Source organism: Phocoena phocoena, chromosome 2 (genome assembly GCF_963924675.1).
Source record: "Phocoena phocoena chromosome 2, mPhoPho1.1, whole genome shotgun sequence".
Taxonomy (NCBI): Eukaryota; Metazoa; Chordata; class Mammalia; order Artiodactyla; family Phocoenidae; genus Phocoena; species Phocoena phocoena.
Window position 1 is genome coordinate 88,701,955 of NC_089220.1, and position 5,523 is coordinate 88,707,477.

At 37.7% G+C, this 5,523-nt stretch overlaps 1 pseudogene; it reads left to right on the top strand.

Moving 5' to 3' along the window:
- The first annotated feature begins 209 nt into the window (after nt 1–209).
- LOC136119377 (AP-2 complex subunit beta pseudogene) lies at nt 210–1,068 on the top strand (annotated as a pseudogene).
- The last annotated feature ends 4,455 nt before the right edge of the window (nt 1,069–5,523 follow it).

The following is a 5,523-nucleotide window of genomic DNA, read 5'->3' on the forward strand; positions in this document are numbered from 1 at the left end:
AATGGCCATTATTTAAAATTCTACAAATAAATTATGGAGAGAGGATGGAGAAAAGGGAATGCTTCTACACTGTTGGTGGGAATGTAAATTGGTGCAGCCATTATAGAAAACAGTATGGAGGTTCCTCAAAAAAATAAAAACAGAGTGGCCATAGGATCCAGCAACCCCTCTCCTGGGCTTATATCCAGACAAAAGTATAATTCAAAAAGATGGACCTCTTGTAGGGAGGGCTACATAGTCTGATGGGACAGTCCTTCACCCCACCATCAGTGCCTGCAACCTTTGCTCCTTCATCTACTCCTGCTGTGGTCAGTAGTGGTCTGAATGACCAACTTGAACTCTCTATGGGGATAGTCATGAAACCTGGTGGATATAGGGCTCCTAAAGCTGTCTGGCTGCCTGAAGTAAAGGCTAAAGTCTTGGAGATTTCAGGAACATTTACTCACCTCCAAGGGCACATCTATATGGAAATGAACTTCATGAAGACAGCTCTGTAGCACATGACAGACTTGGCAATTCAGTTTAACAAGAATAGCTTTGGTGTCATCCACAGCAGTCCTCTGGCCATTCCTACACCACTGATGCCAAACCAGAGCATTGATGTCTCCCTGCGTCTCCACACCTTGGACCCAGTCATGAAGATGGAACCTCTGAACAACCTGCAGGTGGCTGTGAAAAACAATCATGATATCTTCTACTTCAGCTGCCTCATCCCACTCAACGTACTTTTTGTAGAAGATGGCAAAATGAAGCGCCAGGTCTTCCTTGCAACATGGAAGGATATTCCCGATGAAATGAACTTCAGTTTCAGATTAAGGAAAGTCATTTAAATGCTGACACTGTTTCCAGCAAGTTGCAAAACAACAACGTTTATACTATTGCCAAGAGGAGTGTGGAAGGGCAGGGTATTCTGTACCAATCCCTGACTGACTAATGGCATTTGGGTTTTGGTCAAGCTCCATAGCCAGCCAGAAAACCCCAATTACACACTGTCGCCAAAGTGTAGAGCTAGCTCCTGAAGCCTCCTCGTACATCTATCAGGTCTATGACAGCGTTTTGAAAAACTAATAGACTGGTCCGGTGCCCTCAGGCCATCCTGTGATTGGTGCAATCCAAGAACTTTTAACTGGAAGAAATTGTACTGCTGTGTGGAATCTGAACCCAAACACACCGAGGCCACCTGCCATGGTAGTAACGGGTCTGACCTGTGCTATTAGGGCACAACCTTTTGGACAGTTTTAGCTATCCAACACTTGAGCATTTGTAACCACGGCTTCAATCACTTCCCGCCTCTTGCCACCTGCTGCTGTCTGTCCTTACTTGTGGGCTTCTCCATCCTGTGCCAGTGGCTGGCGTTTTCTAGTGTAGTTTGATATTTTGTAATTGAGAGCTCGCTTCAAAAGCAGCAAAAGACAAAATATATTAAAGCAAGGAAAAGTGTCCCTGAAAGAAAAATAATGTTATTTGTGTTTTTTCTACTCAGTTGTTTGAGCATATTATACATATGAGTGGTTTTTCAAATATTTTTCACATTTTGTAGATACACTCTGCTCTCTGTAAATTGTTTCCTTTGCTGTTCAAAGCTTTATAGTTTTTTTTTTTTTTAATTTATTTATTTATTTTTTTATTATTTTTGGCTGCGTCGGGTCTTAGCTGTGGCATGTGGGATCTTTCGTTGCGGCACGTGGGCTCTCCGTTGAGGCACATGGGCTTCTCTCTAGTTGTGGCATGTGGGCTTAGCTGCCCCGCGGCATGTGGGATCTTAGTTCCCCGACCAGGGACCGAACCCGCGTCCCCCGCACCGGAAGGCAGATTCCCAACCACTGGACCACCAGGGAAGTCCCCAAAGCTTTATAGTTTAATGCAATCTATTTTTAATTCTTTTTTTCATTTATTTTTTGCTTTTGCTGCCTGTGCTTTTGTCGTCACATCTAAAAATACATTGCCCATAGCACGTCAAGAAGTCCCCCACCATATCTTCTTCTAGTAACTTTACAGTTTCTGATCTTTTATTTAATTCTCTAAACCGGTTTGAATTAATTTTTGTATACGGTGTGAGATACAAGTCTAATTTATTCCTTATGCTTGTGAATATTCAGTTTCCCGTGAATTTACTGAAGAGAAGATCCTTTTCTCATTATATATTCCTGTCACTTTTGTCAAAGATCAATTGATTGTAAATATGTGGATTTATTTCTGAGGTCTATTTCATTCCATTGTTCTATATGTCTGTTTTTGTACTGTGACCATACTGCTTTGATTACTATGCTTTGTAGTATAGTTTGAAATTATGAAGAGTGATGCCTTCAGCTTTGCTCTTTGTGCTCAAGATTGCTTTGGACATTTGGAGCCTTTTATGTTTCCATATGAATTTTAATATTTCTTTTTCTATTTTCTGGGAAACTGCCTTCGGATTTTGACATGGATTGCATGGACTCTATAGATTGCTTTGGATAGTATGGACATTTTTAGCAATGTTCATTTATTCAATCTAGTAGTATGGGCGATCATTCCATTTATTTGTGTCTTCTTCAAATTCTTTTATCAATATTTTATAGTTTGCAGTGTACGGCTCTTTTACGTTCTTGGTTAACTTTATTCCTAAATATTTTATTCTTTTGTGTGCTATTGTAAATGGGACATTTTTTAACCTTTTCTGATAGTTTCTGTTGTTAGTGAACAGAACCACAAGTGATTTTTATATGTTGACTTTGTGTCATGCTTCTTACTCCATTTATTTATTAGTTTGAACAGTTTTTTCGAAGTGGCATTTTTAGGTTTTTGTAGATATAAAAACATGTCATCTGCAAACAGAAAATTTAGGTTTACCTTTATGATTTGGATTTATTTTATTTATTTTTCTTGCCTACTTGCTCTGGTTACGAATTCCTGTACTATATTGAAAAGAAGGGGCAAGAATTGTAACCTTGTCTTGGCTGAAACTTAGGAGAAACACTTTTGGGACTGTTAGCTTTGGGCCTGTCATATGACTTTTAATGTGTTGAGGTATATTCCTTCTATAGCTAATTTCTTAACAATCTTTATCATGAAAGGAAGTTGGATTTTGTCAAATAATTTTATGTATCTATTAATATGATATTTTCCCTTTATTCTCATAATGTAGTCTATCACATTTATTGATTTGCATACATTGTGCCATCCTTGCATCCAGGTATAAATCCCACTTAATCATGGTGAATGAATCCCTTCAGTGTGCTGCTGAATTTAGTTTGCCAGTATTTTGAGTGTATTTCATTTATGTTATTCAGGAATGTTGATATGTACTTTTCTTATTGTGCCCTTGTCTGTTTTTTAAAATTAATTTATTATTATTTATTTATTTTTAGCTGTGTTCGGTCTTTGTTGCTGCACGCGGGCTTTTCTCCACTTGTGGCGAGTGGGGGCTGTTCTTCATTGCGGTGCGTGGGCTCCTCATCATGGTGGCTTCTCTTGTTGTGGAGCACAGGCTATAGGTGTGAGGGCTTAGTAGTTGTGGTGCACAGGCTTAGTGGCACCACGGCATGTGGGATCTTCCCGGACCAGGGATCGAACCCGTGCCCCCTGCATTGGCAGGAGGATTCTTAACCACTGCGCCACCAGGGAAGACCCCTTGTCTGGTTTTGGCATTACCCTTGTCTGGGGTAATGCCTCATAAGATGGGTTGAAAGCGTTCCCTCCTCTTTAAATTTTTGGAAGTATTTGAGTAGTCTTGGCTTTAATTTCTCTCTAAATATTTGGCATAATTCATGAGAAAAACCATCTGGTCCTGGGATTTTATTTATTGAGAGGTTTCTCAATACTGTTTCATTCTCTTTACTCATTACTGATCTGTTCAGATGTTCTATTTCTTGGTAGGTTGTATGTTTTTATGAGTTTGTCCTTTTTTGTCTAAGTAATCCAAGTTGTTTGCATGTGATTGTCAATAGTAGTCTCTGATTGTCATTTGTATCTCTGTGGCATCACTGTAATGCCTTTATATGCATGTGTGTGTGTGTTTATTTATTCATTCATTCATCATTCAACCTCTCTTTTTCTTAGTCTTGCTAACAGTTTGTCAATTTTGTTTATCTTTTCAAAAAAAACCTCCAATATTATTTATCCTTCTACTGTTGTCTTAGTCTCTATTACTTTATTTTTAATTTTTATTGGAGTATAGTTGATGTACAATGTTGTGCTCAGTAAAGTGAATCAGTTATACATATATCCACTCTTTTTTAGATTCTTTTCCCAATAGATCACTACAGAGTATTGAATAGAGTTCCCTGTGCTAGACAGTACATCCTTCCATTACATTTATAACTGCTCTAATCCTTATTATTTATTTCATTCTGCTAATATTGGGCTTAGTTTGTTCTTTTCCTGTTTCCTTTAGTTGTAAAGTTAGGTTCTTTAATTGAGTGGTTTTTCAGAAACAAAAGGTTTTATTATGGTACAGCAAGCATGAGCACGATATTGTATTGGTTCTCCTTCCCCACACCCAGGTTCCCACTGGGATGACAGAGAGGGATCCAGTGGAGTGCTATGCATGTAATAGGCTGTGTTACATTGAGGAACACTGAGTTTGAGGACTCCACTGCTTTTAAAATGAGAGGTTAGCAGGTTCCTGTTTGTCGGAGGGAGAGACATTAGCTCATTCCTCAAGGCTGTTCATTACAAACACACTCCCAGAAATGGCTCAGGTGAAATGCTGTCAGGGCATACATTCTTTTTCTTTCTTTCTTTTGTTTTTTTTTGATTGAAGAATAGTTGGCTTATAATATCACATTAGTTTCAGATGTACAGCATAATGATTCAGCATTTAAGTATATTACAAAATGATCACCTTGATGAGTCTAGTAAGCATCTGTCCCCATCCACAGTTACTGCAATATCATGAACCATATTCTTTATTCTGTATATTAAATTCTTGTCAATTTTTATCATATAACTGGAATTTTGTACTTCTTATACCCTTTCACCTGTCTTGTCCAAGACCCACTCCCCTCCCCTTTTGCAACCACCAATTTGTTCACTGTGCCTGTATGATTTGTTTTGTTGTGTCTGTTTTGTTTTTAGATTACACATATAAGTGAGATCATGTAGAATTTGTCTTTGTCTATGTGACTTCACTGAGCATAATACTCTCTAGGTCCATCCATGTTGTCAAAAATGGCAAGATTTTATCTTTTTATGGCTGAGTAATATATAACTGTATATGTACATTTGTATACACATATATACATATATATGTATATGAATATATCTACATATATGTATACATACATGTATACATATGTATATATGGATGTGTGTATATGTGTATGTGCATTGTGTATATTCATATGTATGTATGTGTATACGTGTGTGTGTGTGTATATATATATATATCACTTATCCATTTGTCTATCTTTGAACATTTAGGTTTCTACCATATATTGCCTATTGTAAGTTATGTTGCAATTAACACAGGGGTGCATGTATCTCTTTAAATTAGTTTTTTGCTTTTTTTCTCTGGATAAATAACCGAACGTAGAATTGCTAACT